Genomic DNA, 25,670 nt, shown 5'->3' with positions numbered 1-25,670 from the left:
GTGTGAGTACTGCTCCCAGCTCTATACACTGTGTCAACATGGACATGGAACTCCACATCCCATTTTGGGAGACCATGATTGGCATAGAGGCCAATTTTCCTTTTAGTACATCCAGGCTCTTCATGCAATCATCATTCCAGTAGAATGTGACATCCTTTTTCAGCAATTTCTCCATTGGCGCAATGATCTAGGAATAGCTTTTGATGAACTTCCTGTAGTACCCCGTATGTTCCAGGGTAGCACACAGCTGTTTAACACTCCACAGTGCTTCCAAATTCAGAATCACTACAATCTTTGCTAGGTCCACCATCAATCCCTGTTTGCAGACCACATGTCCTAATAGGTTTCCAAAGGGAATGAGGAACGTACACTTCTTGAGGTTCAGCGTGATTTGGTGTCGTCAGCAAGTATCTAGCATCAAGCTTAAGCTCACTACATGGTGCTTAACCAATCCAAATACAGTCCAATCATCCAGATAGACCTCCAGGAATTTGTGGATATATTCTTTGAATGCTGCAACAACTATGCACAAAAATATGGCTGGCACGTTCTTCAACCCAAATGGCATAACGGTGTATTGAAATCAACCCCACTTAGTCGTGAAAGTGGTCTTCCTCCTGTCTTCTGGTGTGATTTTGATCTAGTGGTACCCTGAGAACCCATTAGTAAAAGAATATGCTTCTTTCCCACCGACATTTTCCAATACTTCATCTATGAACGGAGTTTGGAATGGGTCATGCACACATGCGTCATTCAATTTCCTAAGGTCCATGCATATTCTTATCTCACCCTTATACTTATTTTACTACACTACCATAGGGCTTACACAATCGGATTCTTCCACTGGCTCAATGATTCTAGCTGCGAGCATTTTGTCTAGTTCTGCATGGACCTTTTCCTTGTACTTCATATTCAAGTGGTAAGGCCTCTGCTTAATTGGCTTCGCGTCGGGTTTCAAGGTGATCTTTCCCTAAATCACCAATGATCCCCTTTAAGTTTGTGATCTTGGTCAGGAATAAGTCCTGGTACTCACGGAGTAACTCAGCGACCTTATCCACTGTCGCATCATCCCAGTAGTCGCTGAGCATTGCATACTTAAGTTTGGCCTCTGTACCAATGTTTACCTGCTTTGTCTTTACCAGTGTGGTTATGTCAAGGTCTTCAATCAATGGCCCTTGAACCTCGTGATAGCCTTCATTTTCTAGAATGTTAACTTTCCGCAGATCTTCTTCATCTTCTTCAGTATTCACATTGTAACACTCCAGCGTGCAACTTAGCTGGGTCGCCCATTCAGGCTGAATCACTTCCATTGGCTCCTGGGGTATTTTAAATATAGTTGCTTTTACTACTTGTAGCGCATCATCAACAGTATCCCACCAATGATCCTCAAACATGAAGGTTAATAGGAATCCTTTGTGCAAGATATCCCATTCACTCATTCCATGGTGGAGCTTCGTCTCTATATACCAATTCATGGGTATAATGTCCAAGGTATGACAGAACAGGTGCACCCACTTAGGTTGTGACTCTTCCCCATAAACTTTTCTCCATTTGGCGAGGTGCACGCATGGATCATCCTATCCTTCATACTTGTATTTTAACCACATCTGAGGCTTCCCAAACCGCATGCGCATCATCCTTCTACATTCACGCCAATCCTCAAAGCTCTTTTGGTGCATACCCCACCACCTCGCGGGCGTAGCACGCAGTACCCATTTCAAAGCTTTGAAATGTTACTATTCTGGCACCTCACTTTCAAATATGTTTAGGAATTCATCTACTTCACTTAACCCATCATATGTAGGCAGATACCTCACCTCCATCGATACACATCGTAGCGATCTTATCATCATGTTACAGTTCAATGTGGTTACCTCACGTAACCAATTCTTCCATAGTTCTATTTCCTCATCTGAATCCGATGTGTAGGAGCTTTCACACTCCCATGAGATTTGTCCATCCATGGTCGGATTCACCTAGTCTTGCTCTCGCACGGTTATCATGTAGATGCAGTCCAAGTCATCGTCATTGTCGTAGTTGCGCATTGGCTCTGTGTAGCGTGATCCTTCTACAGGGTCCAAAGGTACAACTACGCAGAGAGACTTTTTCTCAAAAATCATCTTGTGCTTTTTCAGATTTATCACCCCATTCATGTCAGTGGCCCAATCTATTCCTAATAGCATGGGGTAGGGATTGCTATCATCAACAATCTTTGTCACTTCAAAATCTACTAGCGCACTTTCTCCTTTGATATCGACTGTTATTCCTTGCAATCTCCCCATAGGTAGGATATTTTTTTGGTTTTCCATTCGTAGTTGGATAGGAGATCATTGTAGTGTAGGCCTTCCCATGCGCTCCCATGTATGCTTTGGCAGGAGATTTGCATTCGATCCTAGATCCAGAATCACTTGGTTCATGTCATATTCTCCAATATGCATAGTCAATCACATCTCCCTTCCCGTTCACGTCATGTGATTTCCAAGCTTCCGAACTACACGTGGTTCTCCTGGCACAGTCCCAACGCATCTATTTATGATTTCTTGCAGCCCTTTTACATCCTTGCTGTCATGCAATAGATTCATGCATGTTTCTAGGAACATGGTAAGAATTGATGGGTCCATTTTTGGCTTCGGTCTATCTTTTCTTCCTGAAGTGGAGGCATCAGTGAAGCTCTTCTTAGCTTCCATGAAGCTTTCCTTAGAGCGCTCCAAATCAAACTCTGGTTCCTTCATTGGAGCCTTTCAAACACAAGTACTTTCTTCAGGCTACTTGCCTTTGTCATCCCCTGTCGTATTTCCACTTCAGAGCACATTATTTACATTAGGGTCTTCCTCGTGCGACTTAGACCTCATCATTTGTAGGTTCTGAGTTTGGGGAGGTTGGAATGATCCTTTATCGCCCAACCTCGCTATCAGTGTGGGACAATCCTCTGTCTCATGATCAAATAGTGTACAATACAAGCATGATGGTCGCATTGGATTCATACAATTGTGGGCATAATGTCATGGCCCTCCACAATTGTAACATATCAGTTGTCCATGACCTCTTCCCGATCCTCCTCCACCTCAACCTCGTCCGCGCCCCTAAAATCTGGTTCACGCCATCTCTTTGTTCTAGTCAAGGGGCTACGTTTCAACCTGAACTCTGTAGGTAGGAGTCTGATCCATCATCAGCTCATAACTTCTATAGGTGCACTCATCATGGCCTACTGATCTATAGAAATTACATAAAAATGTTGTGAATTCTGTGTGTACTTTTGTAATAAGTGGCAGTTGTCTGTAGCATGCTTTCCTCTTATCTGACAAATCGTGCACCATAATGTAGGCACCGCGCTCGGTCTTGCTTGTGCCTCCAGTCTTAATGGAATTGGTCTTCCTCCTGCAAGGTAATTTTCGAACACCGGGAAGTGGTCCTTGTCATGTCCCTGACCCTTGCAATTTACGCACCATACCTCATTGCACACTTCTAGGCGAGTTGTCTTGTCTTGTTTCAAACTCTGCATCTCAAGGCACAAGTTTTTCAACTACGCATGAATCTGTTGAACTCCCAGTTTGGGATCTTGTATCAGGGTCTCGTGCAATCTCATCGCAACCTCCAAGGCCTCAACCTGAGTTGTTAGCCTCTGTTGTGACAACGTGTTCCTTAGATGTGGCGTTAACGATGCTACAAACCATTCACGGCGTTGTCCACCCATTAATGTCATGTTAGCTTCGTGAATTGTGCACTTCAGTCTCTGATCCAACTCCCAAGGGGTCTTGCTTGGTAGCATTGTGATTTCCTTGAATCCAATGATCGATTGCACCTCTGACTTTGGCCTACTAAATTCTTTCTTTAGCGCAATTTGAATATCTACAATCCCCACATTCGGATTGTCATTGGAATGCTTAATGTACTAGGTCAACGTGCGATCCTGTAAAGCATTGACCAACGTCGCTTTCTTTATATTTTCATCCATGACTCCCTCTGCTTCCCATATGGCATTTATCATGAACCAAAACTGGTCTGGATCTTCATTCCATACTCCCTTGAACACTAGCGACTTTATCATGCTCTCCATATTACTTCGCGGTGGTGGCAGAGGTAGTATGGACGAAGATCGGGGTGAAGACAATGAAACTGGCAGTAGTGTGGGTGGGGGTGGTATGCGTGAATTGATCACACTTCTTGGTGAGACCTTCACAAGCTCTTCTTCACCCCCTCGCGGAGATGAAATAAAGGGGCTAGTTTCTAGTTTTGTACTACCTTTGTTTCTGTAGATTCTCCCACTTCACGTAGCCCCAAAACATCAATTTATTTGCATAACCTATTTTTCACACAGTAGCATTTCAATCCAAGTGTTCAAAGATTTAACGTACTTACCTCGCGGCCCTTTGAGGAAGCGTCTTTTTGCCTCGCTATAGCTGGCTGAAGTATCTACCGTGAACTTGGTGATGAATCCTCCTATGATTCAATCGAGCCAGTGATCAACAATGCACACGATACTATCCTTCAATGCTTTCAATCTATGTACCAATTCTGGAGTCCACACAATAGGTCTTTCAAGCTTAAACCTTCCTTGGCTATCAGCTAGCTTCGTAATCCACTCGTATAGCTTAGTAGGGAAATATGGGAAGAAAATCTCGTGGATCTCTGTATATAAGTAGTAGTCTAACCACTCTTCCTTTGATAGTCATGGATTCCTGTCTTCCTGCACCACGAACTCGTGAATCTTTCTATCCAAACAATCTTCAATTCCTTTCTTTATCAGATTCCAATGATACGACATCAGACATCTCTATGCAAATACTGGTCATGACAACGGAACCATTTGTTGGCTTGATGGGGCCTGACCTAGGTTCAGAGTTAATTAGCCAAACAAATCCCTGTACTACTAGCCCTTTCAGCAACAGTCTGCAGAGCATGGACTGAGGTCTCACCCAAAGTAGTATCGGGGGTTGTTGGAACCAAGTTTCCACACCCTTGAGATGTCTAATGGTTTGCTTTAGTCTAACTGCTCGTCCCTGCACGTAGGTTGCTTCATGCACTTTCCTGGCCTTCACGACCTGATATACTTGCCTTCGCGCAACCCTAACCAGGGGTTGTGGGGCTTCTACACTACTGGAGTAGTGCTCTATGCTATTTCCCTAAGTCTCACCTAAGATCTTACCTATCTTCCTTCACCAATTAGTTATCTTTGCATAAATGGAAGCCTTGTATTATATTTAATTATACATCACACTCATATAAGTTTGCACAACAAATAAACAATACACTTGAAATTTATACTCAATAATGCATTAAATAGGAAAAGATACATAGAACTAAGGTAAACTTATGTTTATTAATTCTTCCAATGGTTACAGACTCTACCTGCCCTATGCACTCAACTGTAGGGGTCTGTGCACTCAGTTGCAGACTACTAGGCCTCTGCACACTTAGCTGCAGAGGCTTCTCCTACTCTATAACCCAAATACACACTTTACACTTCAACTCAGTCTCTTAGACTTGTCATCCTTCTTTTCCCTTCTCTATATGCTATCTTCTACACTTAGAGCCTCGCTCTATTTATATAATCCCATGGTCCACGGACCATGGGTAGGTCTATCAAGCTGACATTTCATTACAAAAATGAGGGTGGACAACCTTGTGACCCTATTATGACTTTGCGCTCTGCGCCCACAATTCGCAGAGCTTTTACAGAGGATTTGGTAAAAACTTGGGCTTTAAGCCCCAAAACATGCGTTGGGGGGGATTGCATGCCCAACACATCTTACACCCCTCACCAATGCATTCATGGTGGTGTATCCAGATGACATCTTGATCTTCAACCAGATTTGGGAAGAACACCTCCACCATATTCGGCATGTCCTTCAAACCTTTCGACAACACAAGTTGTGTGCTAACTTGGAGAAATGCATCTTTGGCGTGCCCAAGTTCAATATCTAGGGTACATCATTGATGAGGAGGCTATACATGTGGGCCCATCCAAGATACAAGTCATTCAATATTGGCCAACCCCAACCACGCTAACAGAGCTCCACAGGTTTTTAGGTCTTGCCAATTTCTACTACAAGTTCATGTTGGGGTTCTCTCATATCGCTTGGCCTTTAAGTCAAGTCACCAAGGGCGGAGCAAAAGAAAAGTTATTTAGGTCAAAAATCCAATAGCAAGCATTCTCTGAGTTGAGGAATCACCTCTGTTATGCACCAATGCTCACATTACCAGACCTACAACAACCATTTGAGATTGAGACAAATGCCTTTGACTATGCTATTAGGGTAGTTCTTACTCAACATGGGTGTCCAGTGGCTTACCACAGTGAGACACTTTCAGAAACAGTTGAAAAGTACCCCACTTACTAAAAATAAATGTATTCCATTTTGTAGGCCTGTCGTCAATGGAAGCATTGCATTCTTTGGAAGGAAATGGTCATCCACACAGACCACCAGCCTCTAAAGTTCATACAGACACAAGGGAAGTTGTAGAACGATCACCATAAGAAATGGTCGACCTATCTACAACAGTTCCATTTGAGCATTAATTATAAGAAGGGCAACACCAATAATATCATTGATTGCCTCAACAAACCACCGGTCACTGCGTTGATCACTGTGCTCGACTCTTGTGGGCACAAGACATTGGGGTGGCCACATGTTTACAAGAGCGATCCAGAATTAGGTGGCATATGCCAAACACTCCTAGAAGGGAAGAAAGTTCCAAATTTTCACCTTCAGGATGCACTATTATGCCACTTGGGACACATATGTGTTCCTTCAAGTGAGCATGCCAAGATGATTTGGGAGGTGCACTACAGTTAGGTCGCTAGACCTTTCAGAGTAGAGAAAATAGTGAAGGTATTGCAGAAGTATTTTTATTGGCCGAAACTTCATCAGGATGTTCAGAATTACATTAGATCCTTCACCACTTGCACTATTTCCAAACCAACCATCAAGAAGCAAGGCTTGTATACTCCTCTACCTACTCCTAGTGGACCTTGGGAATCTATCTCCATGGATTATATGTCGAGCCTTCCTTCTACTAAGCACGACAACGATTCCATTTTCATGGTCATCTACAAATTCTCTAAGATGGCCTGCAAGAAGAGTATCTCAGCAGAGGCCACTGCTAAGCTCTTCCTTGAGCGAGTTTGGGTACACTTTGGGATCCCACAGTATATTATCTCAGATTGGGACACCAGATTCTTGAGTGCATTTTGGTCAAGTCTTTGGTCAATGCTGGATACAAAACTGACTAATTCCATGACATTCCATCCAAAAACTGATGGCCAAATAGAGGTCATCAACAGAATGAGCGTACACATTCTACGCATGTACAACTCGCAGCATTCATGCACATGGGATGAAAGTCTCCCCTATGTACAACACAGCTACAACAGAGCTCTCCACATCTCAATATGCCATAGCCTCTTTCAAATAGGGCTGGGATTTCAGCCATTATGCCCCAGTGATGTGGCCATATCATTTATAGCCACTCAGAAAGATTTAGCTCACGTGCAGTCCAAAGCTAAAAGGGCTAACAACTTCATTAACCGCATTCAACACATCTGCCAACAGTTCGATGATATATTGGATAGATCCAATGCTAAGTACAAGCAGTGCCATGATAAACATCAAGTGCCACACAAGTTCCAGGTGGGCAACAAAGTTTGGCTTCATTTGCAGAAAGAATGCCTTGTTGGGCCCCACTGAAAGCTTCACCCACTCCGATATGGGCCATACACCATCACCAAGGCTGTTGGAAATAATGCTTTTGAGCTTAGTGTCCCACCATTCCTTGGTTTGCACCCAGTGTTCAATGCAGATCACCTTCGGCCATACTTCCCACCATTGTTGGACACATCTAACATTACAGAACAGCTCACAACAATAGAGCTTAACCCAGACTTCATGAAACTAGCCACCACTGATCGAATCATGGACACACAGATCAAGAGCGCTCGCCAGCAAAAGATCCAACTATATCGGGTTGTCAAAGCTGGAAACCTCCTTCACTAAGGTAAGTGGCTCACCAAGGACCAAGTTCAGTAGAAGTTTCCCCATTTCATTGAGGAAATCAACACAATGGGGACCATTGCTTCTTAAGGGGGGAGGAATGATCTAGGTTGATATTGGTGGCAACATACCTATTCCACTTGGACCCCCAACACTAGCTCTTTTAGTTTTTCGGTTTCTTTAATTGTAGCACAGTTTATTATTTTTGGCAGATTTTCAAGTCCTGAATGTCTGGAGCCGTTTTGAGGCCCTAAATGGTGATTTTAGGGAAACCATAGGGACCGAAAGCATTGTAAATCAACTTGTCCATTTTTTCTCAACCTTTTCTTTGATATCTTCGAAACGAGGTATTATGGTAGGTAAACGGAGGTCGTATGTCAAGGTTACAACCCAGAGAATTCGATGTACCAATTTACCCAAATGTGGGCCACAATTTTGGCGCTTCATCTCCTATGGTTAAGTTTTTGGATGTTTATGGTTTTCAATTGCTTCTTAATAATAAATAGGCCTTTGAGCCTCATTGTAACACAGTTTAGAGGCATGTAGCCACCACATCTCTCCCCAACGATAAGCTAACATTGCCCGAGCTATCTTATTTCCATTCTATTTGTAAGCATAGTTCAGTATTTTTCCATTAATGAAATGAATTTTTTTTCAACCGCATCTCTGTGTTTATGATTATATATGTAAGTTTTTGCGTTCCTATTTAAGTTTGGATTAGTGGTATCAGAGTGGTCTTCTCTTTCTCTGTGTTTCTTTGCATGTCCCCAACAAGGTCAGGGTATAAGGAATTAGGGCTCGATCTGGTTGAACCATTACAAGATCAGCCTCGCAAAACCCGACGACCTCCCATGGCAAAAGAAAAGAAAGATGAGGGGACAGGAGATCCTTTCAAAATGTTGCTCGAAGAAGCTCTCGAGCGACAGAGGGATGCGATGATCGATAACTTTGCCTAGATCCTTCGATGGCTACCCACAGGCGATGCATCTTCATCCAGCAACCACTCTGGAGGTGCCACTCCTTTTAAGGTACAAGTTAACTTTGATATTCCCATATTTGAAGGCTTGATAGATGTAGACATCGTAGATAAATGGTTAAATCTATTAGAAGGATATTTTTTATTTCATGACTTTTCAAATCGGGAAAATATTACATTTGCACTTCTCAAAGCCACCCCACACGTCAAGGACTAGTGGGAAACCTACTATGAACAAAAGGACGAGAGTGAACCCACATTGTTTTCACCTGAATCCACTTGGAATTCCTTCTGAGACGCCATCAAGGAACAATATTACCTTGTTGGGAGGTATGAAGATAAATACATAAAATAGACCATGCTATGGCAGGGAAGGGACCAAAATGTGCCAGGGTTCACAAATACTTTCCATACCCTTCACACGAATCTGGGTATGAAGCATACCAAGCGGTATTTGGTGCTCAAGTACCGCGGTTGTCTACAAAAATACATCCAGGATGAAATGGAGTTCCTAGACATTTCCTTGCTCAGCATTCGGTATGCTGTAGAGATCCAGTAGCATTTTAAACAAAAGAAGCGAGACTTTTGAGCTGCGAATCCAAAGCAAGGAAAAGGCACCACCAAACCACAAAATAAGGGACCAAGACAAGGTGGGGATACCCAAGAGAACCCGTCGAAGCCGCAAGAAAATAACAACACCACAAAGACGAAGAAGGACATGGGAAAATGGTGTGAGTTCCATAAGAGCTCCACTCACAATACAAGTGAGTGTCAGGCCAAGCAGTCACTGGTGGCCGAGTTGAAGGCTTCCGAATCAGACGCAGGTTCTAACTCTGAATCAGAACCCGATAAGGGGACTGAAAAACAGAAGCATATCATTGATGTGGAGCCTAGTGCCACCATGGCCACCACAAAGATCCAGAAAATTGAGCCTAAAGATCCAGAGGAGGAACTCCTCTTCCACTCATAGATGTGCATGAAGGGTTCTCCACTATAGTTCCTTATTGATAGCAGGAGCCAAAAGAACCTCATTTCAGCAGAAGCCGTGAAGTGACTGGGCCTAAATACTACAACACATCCACAACCGTACATGATTGGGTGGCTTCACCAAGGACAGGATCTTCACATCAGCCAACAGCGTCGCCTTCCCAATAGAATAAATCCCTTCACGAATGAGGTATTGTGTGACGTTGCCCCTCTTGAAGTTTCTAATGTATTGATAGGACAACCATACTTGTGGAAGCGACATGTTGTATATGAGTCTAGACCTCGCTCTATGATTATTACTTTGACTAATAAGTTGTACAGGATACTGAAGGTAGCCTTGCCTACCACCATCTCTTTGATCATTGCAAAGCAATGATGTAAGATCATTCCCCAGACCACGAAATTCGTTTTCCTTATGATTTGCCCCCAAGGCAAGAAGAAGGTTTTCACTACGGCTTCTTGGAAGGGATCCTCTACACAACAGAAATGGATGGACAAGGTCATGGATGTGTATAGCGACATTTTCACCTCACCCGCAGGGGTACCTCTACACTGTCAGGTCAAGCACTCCATCGATCTGACCCAGGGCGTGCCGCTGCCCAATGGACCGGTCTATATACACTTTTTTTTGGAGAATGATGAGATCAAGTGGAATATTTAGGAACTACTACAGAAAGGGCACATCAAGCCAAGCTCATCACCCTGTGGGAGCCCAATTATATTGGTACAGAAGAAGAATGCAACCTAGTGACTCTGTATTGACTATCGAGCGTTGAAGAAGATCACTGTCTAGAATAGGTACCTAATCCCACAGATTGATGACCTTTTGGGCCTGCTCAACGGGGCCAAATATTTCAGCAATATTGAATTGAATTCAAGTTATCACCAGGTACCTATCAAACCCTCTAATGTGTGGCATACTACCTTCAAATACAAGGAGGGCCTTTTCGAATGGTTGGTCATGCCATTCGGATTGACGAATTCCCCTACAACCTTCATGAGACTGATGGACAACATCTTGTGGCCATTCACCAATGCATTCATGGTGGTGTATCTAGATGACATGTTGATCTTCAGCTAGATTTGGGAACAACACCTCCACCATATTTGGCAGGTCCTTAAAACCCTTCGGTATGAAACCCAAGAAAGCGTTCTCCGAGTTGAAGAATCACCTCTATTCTACACCAATGTTCACATTACCAAACCTACAACAACCATTTGAGATTGAAACAAATTCCTACGACTATGTTATTGGGGTAGCTCTTACTCAACATGGGCATCCAGTGGCTTACCATAGTGAGACACTTTCAGACACAGTCTGAAAGTACCCCACTTACGACAAAGAAATGTATTCCATTGTGCAGGCCTGTCATCAATGGAATAACTACATTCTAGGGAAGGAAACAGTCATCCACACAAACCACTGGCCTCTATAGTTCACAAAGACACAAGGGAAGTTGTAGAACGACTGCCATAAAAAATGGTCCACCTACCTGCAACAATTCCATTTGAACATTAATTATAAGAAGGATAGCACCAATAATGTCACTAATTGCCTCAACATACTACCGGTCATGGCACTGATCATTGTGCTCAACTCCTGTGGGCACGAGACATTAGGGTGACCACATGTTTACAAGAGCAATCCAGAATTCAGCGGCATATACCAGACACTCCTGGAAGGGAAGAAAGTTCCAAATTTTCACCTTCAACATGCACCGTTATGCCACTTGGGACACATATGTGTTCCTTCAAGTGAGCATGCCAAGATGATTTGGGAGGCACACTAAAGTCGGGTCATTGGACATTTCAGAGTAGAGAAAATAATGGTGCTATTGCAGAAGTATTTTTATTGGTCGAAACTTCGTCAGTAGGTTGGGAAGTACATTAGATCCTGCACCGCCTGTGCCATTAACAAACCAACGATCAAGAAGCAATGCTTGTATACTCCTCTACCTACTCTTAGCTGACATTTGGAATCTGTCTCCATGGATTATATGTCGAGCCTTCCTTCTACTAAGAATGACAACGATTTTGTTTTCGTGGTCATCGATAGATTCTCTAAAATGGCCATCATGGTGGCCTACAAGAAGAGTATCTCAACAGAGGCCACTGTTAAGCTCTTTTTTGAGTGAGTGTGGGTACACTTTGGGGTCCCATTGTCCATTATCTCATATGAGGACAGAAGATTCCTGAGTTAATTTTGTTCAAGTCTTTGGTCGATGCTGGATAAAAAACTCACTAAGTCCACGGCTTTCCATCCCCAAACTGATGGCCAAACAAAGGTCATCAACAAAATGATCGTACACATTTTGCGCATGTACAACTCGAAGCATCCATGCACATGAGATGAAAGTCTCCCCTATGTCCAACACAACTATAATAGAGCTCTCCATAGCTCAACAAGCCATAACCCCTTTCAGGTAGGGCTGGGATTTCAGCCATTATGCCCCATTGATGTGGCCATACCATTTATAGCAACTTAGGTAGATTTGGCTCACGTGCAGTCTAACGCTGAAAGGGAAAACAACTTCATTGAGTGCATTCAACACATCTGCCAATAGGTCCATGACATGTTGGACATATCTAATGCTAAGTACAAGCAGTGCCATGATCAATATTGAGTGTCACACAAGTTCTAGGTGGGCAACAAAGTTTGGCTTAGTTTGTAGAAAGAGCGCCTTGTTGGGCCCCACCGCAAGCTTCTCCTACTCTGGTATGGGCCATACACCATCACCAAGGTCGTCGATGACAATTCCTTCGAGCTTAGCTTCCCACCATTCCTTGCTTTGCACCCATTGTTCAATGTAGATCGACTTTCTCCATACTTCCCACCATTGTTGGACACATCTGGCATTACAGAATAGCTCACACCAACAACGCGAAACCCAGAATACATGGAATAGGCCACCACTGATCGGATCATGGACATACAGATCAAGAGCACTCGCCAGCAGAAGTTTCCCCGTCTCATGAAAGCACTCAACGCAATGGGGACCATTGACTCTTAAGGGGTGTCGACCGGATAAATCATTCTTGCGGACAAGACCGATCTTCCTAGTAGCAACAGATATCTAGCAACAAGCAGGACAAGCAAATCTACCTTTATCTAAATATATTGCGATTCATTAATAAAAACTAAGAGGTGTTTTAGACCCTACCTTAAGTCCAATGCTAGTTTGTGGTAGCCATGCTTCGAGCATCCAAAAGAGTTTCCTTTTAAGAACCTACAATCACAAACAAGCACACATCAAATAACACCTACATAGCTAATATAATAAATCATATTCATCATGGTGATCAAGGAATCCATGAAATAAACCATAAAACACAGCTTATTGGGAAAAATAAACTTGATTGTATTAACTTTGAAAATAGAAGAACTTTACAACCTTTGGTGCCTTGATGTTGTACAAGCTCTTCCCAGGGTCCAAACAGGAATCTCTTCTACTTACTTTGACAAGCCTCACTCTCTTCCAAATGAGATCAACAAGGTATGTAATATTTCCTCACAAAATCTCAATTAGGAAGACTAATTTCCAGTAGCATTTCACCTCAAAAATATTCAGCTTTCAACGTCCTCAGTAACGAGCCCAATACCTCATTTTATAGTGTAGAGGAAGGAAGTTACAGGTCCACCTATGAAGGGATAGAGTCCTCCTTCAAAGGGATAAGCTCCTCACATCAAGGGGTTAGCTCCTTAAGGAATGGGATGCATGAACCTTAAAGGAGCGAACTTGTCACCTCAAGATTCCCTCTAGAAGCTTCCAAAAATGACTCAAAGTGAGTTTTTAAGAATGTTCTTGCACCTTTTTGACTTTACAGGGGTCCGCACCCATTACATAGAGACAGAGTAGTCAAGTGCGTAGGGGACATGACCAATAGGTGCGGGACCGCAGGTAATGCTAAGAGAAAGTGCAGAACCAGCGTTTTAGAGACTTTTAAGGACTTTCTCTTATTTTTCAAGGCTTGACATGAAGAACCGAGGTTTAAGACTTGCAAAGGAGGAAAGTATGAGTGGTGATAGACTCACATTGATTGCAGAATGTCATGGTGACAATATTTTGTGCAACAAGGGGGGAGGAATGATCTGGGTGGATATTGGTGGCCACCTACCTATTCCACTTGGACCCCCAACATTGTCCCTTTTAGTTTTTCGGTTTCCTTAATTATAGCACAATTTACTATTTTTCGTAGTTTTTCAGGTCCTGAACTTCCAGAGCCATTTTGAGGCCCTAAATGGTTTCTTTAGGGAAAGCAGAGAGACAAAAATATCCCAAGTGAGCTTGCCCAATTCATTTGAACCTTCTCTTAGAGATTTTCAAAACGAGGTATTATGATAGCTAAACGGAGATCATATGCCAAAGTTATGACCCCAGGAAATTGATGTACCAATTTACCCAAATAGGGCCCACAGTTTTGGCGCTGCATCTCCTACGGTTAGGTTTTTGGATTTTTATGGTTTTCCATTGTTTCTCAATAATAAATACGCCTTTGAGCCTCATTGTAACATAGTTCAAAGGCATGTATCTGCCACATCTCTCCTCAGAGATAAGCTAACATCGCCCAAGCTATCTTATTTCCCTTCTGTTTGTAAGCATAGTTCAATATTTTTCCATTAATGAAATGAAGTTTTCTTCTGTCGCATCTCTATCTTTATGATCATATTTGTAAGTTGTTGCATTCATGTTTAAGTTCGGATCAGTGGTATCAGAGAAGTCTGCTTTCTCTCTATTTTTCTTTGCATGTCCCCAAGAAGGTCAGGGTATAAGGAATTAGGGCTCGATCTAGTTGAACCATTATAAGATCAGCCTCACAAAACTCAATGACCTCCCATGGTAGAAGAAAATAAAGACGAGGGGGCAGGTGATCCCTTCAAAATGTTGCTCGAAGAATCTCACGAGTGACAGAGGGACGCGATGATGATTAATTTTACCAGATCCTTCGACAGCTACCCACAGAAGATACATCTTCATCCAGCAACCACTCTAGAGGCACCACTCCTTTTAAGGTACAAGATAACTTCCATATTCCCATATTTGAAGGCCTGATAGATGCATACATCGTAGATAAATGGTTAAATCTATTGGAAGGATATTTTTCAGTTCATGACTTTTCTAATTGAGAAATGATTACGTTTGCACTTCTCAAAGTTGCCCCACACATCAAGGACTAGTGGGAAACCTACTGTGAACAAAAGGATGAGAGTGAATCCTCATTCTTTTCAGCTGCACCCACTTGGAATTATTTCTGAGACACCATCGAGAAACAATATTACCTTATCGGGAGCTATGAAGATAAATGCATAAAATGGACCATGCTACGGTAGGGAAGGGACTAAGATGTGCCAAAGTTCACAAATTATTTCCAAGCCTTCACATGAAGCTGGGTATCAAGGATAATGAGCGATATTTGGTGCTCATGTACCACGACTGCCTACACAAGTACATCGAGGATGCGATGGAGTTCTTGGACATTTCCTCACTCGGCATGGCATATCGGTACACTGTAAAGATTGAGTAGAAGTTTAAATAGAAGAATAGGGACTTTGAAAATGTGAATCCAAAGCAAGGAAAAGGTGCCCCCAAACCACAAAACAAGGGATCAATCCAAGGTAGGGCTACCTAGGACAACCCATCAAAGCCGCAAGCAAAGAACAACACCACAAAGAAGAAGAAGGACATGAGAAAATGGTTTGAGTTCCATAAGATCTCCACTCACAGTACAAGTGAGTGCCAGAACAAGCAATCACTGGTGGCCAATCTGAAGGCTTTCGAATCAGATGCAGATTCCAACTCTGAATCAGAACCTGATAAGGGGACTAACAAAGGGAAGCAGATCATTGATGTTGAGCAAAGTGCCACAGTGGCCACCACAAAGATCCAGAAAATTGAGCCTGAACATCTAGAGGAGGGGGAACACCTCTTCCACTCACAGATGTGGGTGAAGGGTTCTCTGTTGTAGTTCATTGTCGACAGTGAGAGCCAAAAGAATTCCATTTCAGTAAAAGTTGTGAAGCGACTGGGCCTAAAGGCTACAACACATCCACAATTGTACACCATTAGGTGGCTTCACCAAGGACGAGATCTTTGTGTCAGCCAACAATGCCACCTTCCTTATAGCATCAAGCCCTTCACAGATGAGGTATTGTGTGATTTTGGGTAGCGGAAGCCCCACGGAACAAGTATGGGGTGCGAAGCCTGGATTTTTGGGTAATATTAGGGTAAAAGACTCCACAGAAAGCGCAGAGCGCAAGCTATAGTAGGTTGAGTCAAAGGGTGGTCCACTCGAAAATAATGTAAAGAAATAGTAATAGAGTCGGCCCATGGTGGGATCGTAGGCCAAGGAAAAGTGTAAATAAAGTGAGGCTCTATGAAAAAAAGTTAGAAAAACTTTTGGTTTTTTGCTCGAATATGTAATGGGTGAATAGTTTGAGAGCAGTTGTACGTCTGAGTCAAGGGAGTAGGGTAGAAGGTAGAGGCTCTGCAGCTGTGTGCACAGAGGCCTAGAAAGTCTGCAGCTATGTGCACAAAACCCTGCAGCTGAGTGCACAGGGTGGATCTAGATGTATTGTTGAAGATTAATAATAAATATAACTTTCTTCTAAATTCTGTGTTGATTGCGACTTTACTCTTTTATGATAAATGAACTATTATGATTTCTGCATTTGCTACGGTTGAATACATGTGAACTGGGTTAATCTTGATGTGCGAAGTAGCCAAAAGTAATAAATGTTTGCTTAAAGACTGTTTTAACTAGATCAAACCAATAATAAGTGATTCAATCCGTAATAAGCACGATAATGGTATTTCGATTTGCGCGAATCTGGCGTAGCGCGAGGCTGCAGAAAAGCATGCTAGCCCCATCTCACATCCAAGACATCCCCAAGGTGTGGAAACCTGGTTCCAGCACCCTCCCCTGCTACCTCGGGTGAGACCTCAGTCCACGCTTCGCGGGCTGTTGCCAAAAGGGCCGGTAGTTGCGAGATTTGTTTGGCTAAATAATTCTTCTGAACCTGGGTCAAGCCCACATAACCCAACAAATGGTTCCATTGTTGGGACCGAGATCTACCTAAGGGGTGTCTAATGTGGGAACACTAGAATCCTACAAAGAAAGAGCTCAAATATTGGTGGGATCAAAAGCTCCATAAGTTCGCGATTTAGGAAAAAAGGAACTCACGAATATCAGAGGAACAGTGGTTGGATCGCTATATCCTCAAGGACATACATGAGATCTTCTTCATAACATTCTCGATAGAATTGTATGAGTGGATTACAAAGTTAGCTGATAGCGTGGGAAGGTGTAGATTAGACCAGCCGATAGTGTGGACCCTAGAACTGGTGCATAGACTAGAAGCCACTGAAGACAAACTCACATGCACAGTCAATCACTAGGTAGATCAAATCATAGGAGGATTTATCACTGAATTCACAATAGATACCACTGTAAGCTACAGTGAAGCGGAAAGACAATTTCTCCAAGGACTGCGGGGTCGGCACATCAAGTCATTAAACACTTGGATTAAGATGATGTTGTGCGAAAAACATATTATGCGCATACATTAATATCTGGGGTAACACAGAGTGGAAGAGGTTACTAAGGAATTGGAGGAGCAGGGAACAGTCCTCTGATTTCTATCTCGCAGGAAAGTGAGGAAGATATCACTAGGTTCTCGCCCAAAAGTGCAATCCGGTTGATTACAGAATGCCTTCCACTGATACCACCTCCATCTATGCCATCACCCCCATCACCCACATCGCGTCCGCCCACACCACCTCAACCCTCGCCACCTCTTCCACCACCTCCTAGAACAGGGATGGTGGTCGTAGTCAAGTCACTAACCTTTCAAGGTATAGGGAATGAAGATCCAAGACGGTTCTGGTTTATGATAAACTTCGTATGGGACGCGCAAGGTATAATAGATGAAAACATAAAAAATGCTACGCTATTCAGTGCACTCTAGGACTGCGCATTGACATGGTACATAAAACACTCAACTGACCATCCGAATGAAGGACTAGCAGCTATACAAGATGCGCTTAATAAGGAGTTTGGCCAACCAAAGTCTGAGAACCAATCGATCATTGGGTTCAAGGAAATAGCAATGCTGCCCAGTGAAAACCTGTGGGATCTAAACCAAAGATTAAAGAGTACTATTCACGAACCTAATATGACTTTGACCAACGGATAGAATTGTGCGTGGTTTGTGGTGATGTTAACACCCCATATAAGGATGGCTCTATCGCAACATAAGATCTCAACCAGGCCAAGGCACTAGAGACAGCTATGAGGTTATACGTGACCCCGATTCTGGACCCAGGGTTGGGATTTCAGCAACTCCACGTGAAACTTTAGAACTTACATTTGGAAGTACAAAGCTTGAAGCAAGGAAGAATGCCTCGATCAAGGGTACAGCTAGAGGCATGGTGTATTAAATGTAAAAGCCACGCACACGACAAAGACCATTGCTCGGTCTTCGCGAACTATCTGGCGAGAGGAGGCCTGATGCCATTACAAGTGGAAGTCCAGACATGACAAAATTCCACACCTGCGCTCTGGTGCACGATTTTCGAGTTGGGAGGGAAACACGCAATAGATAACTGCCATCTATTATAGAAGTATACCTAGACCTCACAACAATTAAATTGCATTTTTTGTCATTCAGTAGGACATGATGAGTTAACATGTCGAAGTTACAACTTAATGATGGAATGGACCCCAGCGTACAGGGTACAGGCTGAAACATAGGGAGGATTTCAAGGACGAGGTTGGGGAAGAGGATGGGGACCCGACCAAGGTCGCAGACAGATAACTTGTTATAATTGTGGTGAACAAGGACACTGTGTTCGCGAGTGCAAGAACCCAACTAGGATCTCATGTCCTTATTGCGAACAGTTCGATCACAAATTGGTAGATTGTCCAATTAAATGAGCAAGGGGTGCTTCAACCTCCGCCAACCCAGAATGTCTAGATGATGCATGCAGAACCCTATAAAAAGGACACTAGTATAAATATGGTGCGAAGGAATGGCGCAACAGAAGGAGGGAACATAGGAGGGGAACGAGGTGACCCGCCTATGGGGAACCGTATTGTTGAACTAAAGCAAGGAAGGGTGGGGCCAAACGAAGATCAGTTGAGCTTCGCGAAAGCCGCTACCTCAGGTGAGAGGGACCAAATGGAAGCCAAAATGGACCCCTACATGATCACCTCCTTTCTTGACACATGCATGAAATTGTTTCGGAATCAAAAGGCTGTCCAAGGGCTATAGGAGTTGATTACCAAGAGCGCCGAATTCAACGAAACCCAGGTGGTCCGCAGGATAGGATGACATGCTCTACACATTGGCTAAGAAATGAGAATGACAGTGCAAATAGGAGATAATGAGATGGATCAAGTCATCCTGGATTTAGGCTCAGATGCAAATATACTACCTAAACAAACTTGGGAGTGTATAGGCAAGCCCGTACTACAATGGTCCCTAATTCAACTACGAATGGCTAACCAGCAAAAAATCTTACCAATGGGCCGATTGCAAGGGGTGATGGTGGATATCGATGGTGTAACAACCCAGACCGATTTCAAAGTCATAGAGCTTATCAATGATAGCAATCCTTACCCTGCTTTGCTTGGGATTGATTGGGCCATTGACATGAATGGAATCATCAACTTGAAAAGCCACAAGATGACTTTCAAAAAGAAGTCACTTCGCATAGTAGTTTCGTTGGACCCAACGAAAGGGGAGCACTACACAGAACCCATTCGCGACGAGGAAAATAATGATGAACTGGATTGCCTTTATCTGATAATGGTGCAGAACCCCAGTCAGATGCATTACAATGACAATAGAAGAACCTCATGGGAACATGAGAGTATCTGCACTATCGATTCTGAGGAGGAAATGGAGCACTGGCAGAATCTATTGCAGGGAGACAACACTCAACTATAATAGGGTGACTCAATCAGCACGATGTGAAGAAAGACACCACCTGAAAGAGCAAGATGTGACCACTGAAGACCAGCTCACATGTGTAGTACAAGAACCACCCAGTGTTTCAGCAGACAGGGTGCACGCACCAATAGAAGGATCAGGGAAGCTTAGAAACACGAGAAATTTTCAACTCCGAATTGGAAGATATGTGCGGTGCTTAAGTTGGCACAAAATGATAGCACAAAGAATACGAGTGTATGGAGGACGACTGACACTTCAAATAGACCAGAGTGGACCATAGGATCATCAGGCTAGAGGAAACCTCCCCCATATAGCCCAAACAGACACTATAGACATAGCTTCTCCCACTAGAGATGGCGTCTGCAACATGGTTCAGCAATTGTGGGCTGCTATTCGGCGTGCAAAACAATGACCTGATGAGTTGGAACAAATTGAAGCCCGAATCCATGACCATAGTATGAAGTTGGAAAAAGCCATCATGAAACTTCAATTAGAAGTGGCCTCCATATGTGACGAAAAGGAATGGCCCAAGGAAACCAACATTACTGGCTTTCCTACCTTGATACGGTTGCACCAGAAGCCACAGGGGTGCGTACACCATAATTTCATGATAGAAGCAGGAGGACATCTAGGGTGATCGTAACCCAGGTCAGTGAGGAACTGGGGGACCCATGGGAAGGGTTCTCCCTTTTGACTATCTGTCGAGGGTTCAGTCCCAGCACCCCAAGCAGTTGGAAGAGGGTGCGCGACTATAAAACAGGCTGTTGTACAATGGTGCATTATGACCACTAACCCCCTGTAGAAACTGCATCTGCAACCTTGGGGATTCACTGCTGCAAAGGAAAGATGAAAAGTGACCGTTAAAGATACTGATCATGGCATGATGGTGCATTTAAAGCACCTTGAAGCAAGTAGCCGACCATTAAGGCAAAATCATAACAATCCAAATCGCAATTGTGAGCTATCACAAGAACAAGCCGCTGGTTTTCGAGTTCAATCGATATATAAATAGAGCAACGGTCACACCACCATGTCGTACTGTCTGGCAAGAGAATCGACCCGTATTACCTACATCATGAGCAACAAGGAAGTTGAAAATAGTCTGTGGTTTCTGGCATTGCCACAACACTACAAAGATGTCATCTTGAAAGCTCAAAGGCCTACCATCAATAGTCCACAGCAAAAGTTGTCGCAGGAAGCAGAACACTCTAAATCCCCATAGACACCGAAGACCAAGAAGAAACCCCCACTCCTAGAATCAGTTCGGTGGTCGCCATGACACCTACAGGTTGGAAAGTCCACAATGAAGGAAAAAGGTAAAACTATTGTCATCGATAACGAGGAAGAAACAGAAGAGTCTCCCATGAGGATCGAAGAGGACATCTCTAAGGAAGACCCTGTACAGCACGTGCGATGACCCAAGTATATGCCTCCAAGTAAGGGGATGAACAAGGTACCCACAAACCTAGACGAATTCAGCAGTATAATCACTATCCCCTCTCTCCTGAAAGATGTCCCAGTAGAAAACTTGGTGGTTGGTCGTGTTGCGATGATTGCAACCTTGCAGATCGAACAAAATTTCCCCATCTAGTGATAGATGTCTTAATGGACCACACGATAGAAGGCATGGTGACCACTCTACAGCCAAAGGAGTGGTTGTGAAAGGTGGACGAAGTTGGATTACTTTGTCTCCTAGAAATTCCACACTTTCTCCAGCCCCCTATTACTATGTTAGTTATCAAGCAGTTGCTTTGTCTAGTGCACGAAGATACACTATGGGTCGGTAAACCCATTTGTATCATGGCAGAACTTGTTCACTGGGTCTTGCATCTACCCTATGCCAGACAAAACCCTCAGGAAATTATAGCCAAATGTAATGATGTAGGAATGATAGAATGACTAAAGAAGACGTATAAGCTTGCCAAGGGAACACGAGGGTACGTCATTGATAGTATCTCCGACAATGCAGTCCAAGTGGCCACTCAGTTGTAGGCAGAAAAAGTAATGAGGAAATGTCAGAGCTCTGAGGTCTCCACTGTAGTTATCGCACTCGCTGAAGAATGTGCCGCTAGCGTACGATTCAATTGGTCACAGTTTCTTTGTGAAGAATTTCTAGCTAATTATCGCGAAGTCCAGGAAGAAGGCAAGTCGTTCTATTATGCGTGGCTACTATTGTCCCTCATGCTAGTCGCTACTAAGTTTCCTGAAGACAGACAGTTTCATGTTTTAACCCCAGAATGGTTGGAAGCCCCGCAGTATGCATCCCTCTGGGTGACCAAGGACGCAAGCAAAATTTAGGGGATTAAGATCTTTTGGGTATTGATGGACATGACTATGCATCAGTGTATCAATGCGTTACTATGCTTAACAAATTAAGTTTATGAGAGTATGAAGCACATTGCGGAATTCAAAGTAGATATGCATCACGTCTACATCCGGGCACAGAAGGACCCAGCCCAGACATGGACCCCTCTTCGGTTCATTGTCACTAATGATGTTGTTCACAAGATTTTCGAGGCTTGGCCTGTGGCTTGGTGAGGACCCGCGGTAGTGAAACACAACGAGGCCGGTATTCAGAAGCAAAAATAGGTATCCAAGTGCACCGCACAACAAAATAGGAATGAATAGTATGCTGTAGAGGTTAAGGCAGTGCAAGAGGCAAAACTTGTAGCAATGGAAAAAAAGTACTAGGCGCACAGACACCAAAATAGGACAAAGGCACTCAGACGGAAACCACTTAGCCGGCTGCAACGAGTACCCCACTAAAGCACTCAGCCACACCAGAGTGACCAAAGGCACGAAAGAAAGCAAAAGCATCTAAGACTAACAGTGAAGTTACCAACCTAATGGAGGGCAATCTAAATGACATTGAAAACATAGTTCGCGAAGCAACTCGAGAGGCAATCGATGAGGCTATGTCTGAATAGCACATTGTGTTGGGGGAGCTCTGGACATAGTTACGTGAATTGGGATCAAAAATTGCGCAGGTAGGCCCTAGCGTTTCTACAAAAGCCTCCAGTATGATAGCTACAGAACCATTTCTCAAAGCCCAGGTTGCTCAGTCTACTCTGATCCAGACAAGTGCGTTGGTCACCAACCAACCAGAAGAACGAGCAATACTAGAACACCTTACCTGATTGGGACTGAACATGGTTGCACTCCCACGTGATAGTTTGCAACAACTCCACGACAGCACCATAATCGAACTTCGCGCAAGGGCCGGATGCATCAACCAAATACTCCAAGACCAGAAAATTAATATTACACAGCTACGGCTCCAACGCGATGAAGCAATCACACAAAAACAACAGATGGAAAAGGTAGTAGTCGAAGCTTGTTTGAGTGCTCAGGCGTTAGATATTACAGGGGACTTGCCTGTTGATGCACAGATTCGTATGTTGGCTACGGAGTTTCGAAGGACAAAAGAGGAGGCCGCATGGCTGCAACTCGAACTCAGCACGCAGATCGTTGAGTTGAAATTGCAAGTCCCACCACCAACACCCCCAGAGGTTGTAGTACAGTGCAAGAACATTATTGATATGGGGCGTGTGATGCTTGCACGGTCACTCAAATAATGTACCAAGTTGCTAACTCAATCAATTGATATGCTCTCTATCCTTCAGGAAGATCCCACACTCCGCAGGTTGGAAGCAAAGGCCCAGGAACTTCAGCACGCCTACGATCAGCTCTGGGGAACTGCATAGACCGTTGCTATCCCACAACAATTGGCTAAGATGAGGGAGGTGCAGGACATGAAAATCCAAGCAGAAGTCCCGAGATAGAAGGAAGTTGTGGTGAAAGCTCGTATCCAGCCATGGTTGGACAAGGCATTTGCAGTTTCAACCACCATAGAGCATAAGGTAGCATACATGAAGGCCGAATGTGCTAAGATGGATATGACCGAGATAGTGGCAGAAATATTGGCACCACAGGTGGAACGAGTGCAGCGCATGAAGAAAGAATTTGGATCTAGTACCAGTGACGCACAAAAGTTGTTGACCAACCTCCACGCAAAGATGGATGCACCAACTCAGTGACTTGGGACGAGTCACGATGATTGTGTTGGGGGACTGTTGGGTTGTGAAGCCCGAAATGTTGGGTAATATTAGGGTAAAAGACTCTGCGAAAAGTGTAGAGCTCGAGTTATAGTAGGTTGAGTCAAAGCGTAGTCTGCCTGAAAATAATGTAAAGAAATAGTAATAGAGTCGGCCCATGGTGGGATCGCAGGCCAAGGAAAAGTATAAATAGAGTGAGGCTCTATAAGGGAAAGGTAGATAAACTTTTGGTTTTTGGCCCAAATATGTAATGGGTGAGTAGTTTGAGAGCAGTTGTAAGTCTGAGTTAAGGGAGTAGGGTAGAAGGTAGAGGCTCTGCAGTTGTGTGCGCAGAGGCCTGGAAAGTCCGCAGCTATGTGCGCGGACCCCTGCAGCTGAGTGCACATGGTGGATCTGGATGTATCGTTGAAGATTGATAATAAAGATAAATTTATTCTGAATTCTGTGTTGATTGTGACTTTACTCTTTTATGATAAATGAACTATTATGATTTCTGCATTTGCTACGGTTGAATACATGTGAACTAGGTTAATCTTGATGTGCGAAGTAACCAAAAGTAATAAATGTTTACTTAAAGACCATTTCAACTAGATCAAACCAGTAATAAGTGATTCAATCTATAATAAGCATGATAAGGGTATTCCAATCTATGCAAATCTGGCATACCGCGAGGTTGTAGAATAGTGCACAAGCCCCATCTCACATCCAAGACATCCCGAGGGTGCAGAAACCTGGTTCCATCACCCTCCCCTGCTACCTCAGGTGAGACCTCAATCCGCGCTTCATGGGATGTTACTGAATGTTACAGGGAAAAGTGTCTATATAGAACTGCTCTATCCCACTAAGGTGTGACAGCTACCTTAGAAACAAACAGAGAAAAACTACTTTTGTTTTTCCTTTATGAATTATAGATAGAGAGGAACAGAAAGACCAACCTCTGTCTTGCGCTAATCTCCTGATTTGATTCCCCTCCTCTTTGATATTCTTTAGCCACCTGCTCCCTTGCACACCCAGCTTCACAAAGTACCTGTAAGATCATAGAAGCATAGCACTATACAAAGACATGGATCTATAATCATAAACAATCTAGGATCAGATGTAAATTGACCATACAAATGTAACAAGCATCAATGACACAAGAGCATGGAGGAAAACTTGAATAGCTTTTATTAATAAAACAAGAAAGAGCCAAGAGGAGTTACAACCAGTTGTTCTGACCCAGCATCAACCTCCCAGCAAAGAAGCCCCTCTTCACCTCAAACAAAGCTTAGATCACCCAACAATCTGATGTTTGTCTCAAGAAACCAACAACAATTCATTACAATATGCAAAATTCCAGCCTCTGGATCTTTGGGATGAGGGATTCATATATAGATGTCTGTAATGGAGATGAGTCAGCTCATGGTTTGATTAGTGTCTTCCCTCTGATAGTTCTTGCTTCCACTTGGAGATTGATGGTCTCTTACTCATCCTTGGTCGAATTCAGTGAGGCAAGTGTCACAGGAGAAGATTCTGGAAGCTTCCATTGCCTCTCCACCTCGCAGAATGACACTGCCATTTGTCATTTCTCGCCCATCGCACCCCATAGAAGGGATTTTTGAAATGCAACGCACCCACACAGTGTATTTAGGTGAGATGCAATGCACTTGGCCAGTGAAGCAGCTGAAATGATGCTGTTTTGGCCAATTTTGAGTAGTTTTTCATGGATAACT

Source organism: Pinus tabuliformis, chromosome 1_2 (genome assembly GCF_031772625.1).
Source record: "Pinus tabuliformis cultivar Carrire ecotype Pingquan chromosome 1_2, CPIR1, whole genome shotgun sequence".
Taxonomy (NCBI): Eukaryota; Viridiplantae; Streptophyta; class Pinopsida; order Pinales; family Pinaceae; genus Pinus; species Pinus tabuliformis.
The sequence above is the reverse complement of the archived record's forward strand: the minus strand, read 5'-3'. Positions refer to the sequence as shown.